Source organism: Cornus florida, unplaced genomic scaffold, assembly GCF_030987335.1.
Source record: "Cornus florida cultivar Cherokee Brave unplaced genomic scaffold, ASM3098733v1 CherokeeBrave_3.0.0_Hap2_Chr10, whole genome shotgun sequence".
NCBI lineage: Eukaryota > Viridiplantae > Streptophyta > Magnoliopsida > Cornales > Cornaceae > Cornus > Cornus florida.
Genome location: NW_026775580.1, coordinates 31,649,252 through 31,650,032, shown reverse-complemented (window position 1 = coordinate 31,650,032; position 781 = coordinate 31,649,252).

Here is a 781-nt window from a genome sequence, read left to right as displayed (position 1 = left end):
CCTGGGTCCATCACCAAGGAAATGACATTTGTCCAATACTGGGTACTACAAAGATTGAGAACCTCAAGTAGAACATCTTTACATCTGGGTTCTCCGAGATCGAGCATCTGGGTTCTCCGAGGCCATCGTCGCCGGTGAATCATAGATCCGACCACTGGTACCTCCAATCCACAACAAATTAGGGATTTACCAGCGCTTTTAAAATAAGCGCCGGTGTTGTGTACTTATTACCAGCGTTCATATAGAAGTGTTGATATAGGTATGTTTTTGCCAACGTTTGCTAAAAAAGCATTGGTATATGTATATTTTTGCCAGCGTTTGCTAAAAAAGCGCTGGTATAGGTATGTTGTTGCCAGCGCTTGCTCAAAAAACGCTGGTAAATGTGAAATTTAGTGCGGTAAAATTGGGCTCTCTAATATTATTTCACTTTTTTATTTCCTTAATTTTTCATTTATTTTCTAACCTTCTCATCCGAGCCTTAGGTTTCTCTTCAGCCTCCCCAATCGCCTCCATCTCTATTCTCAGTCTCAACTTTGAACTTGCTCCCTGTAATACCCGAAATTTTAAAAGGATAGTCACGATATTTCTTTTATGGTTTTGGTGTTGTCGTCGCACCAACATTTAAAGATGTGCAAAAGAGTGTGGCTGTGCAATGTGGCCAAGTTTTAAATTTGTAAAAGCCACTACTACCTCTAACTAAAAACATAGCTAGGGTGAGTAGGGATCATCCCAAGGGATTTTTAGGCATACTTACAATGGAAACAATGTATAGGGTTAGTAG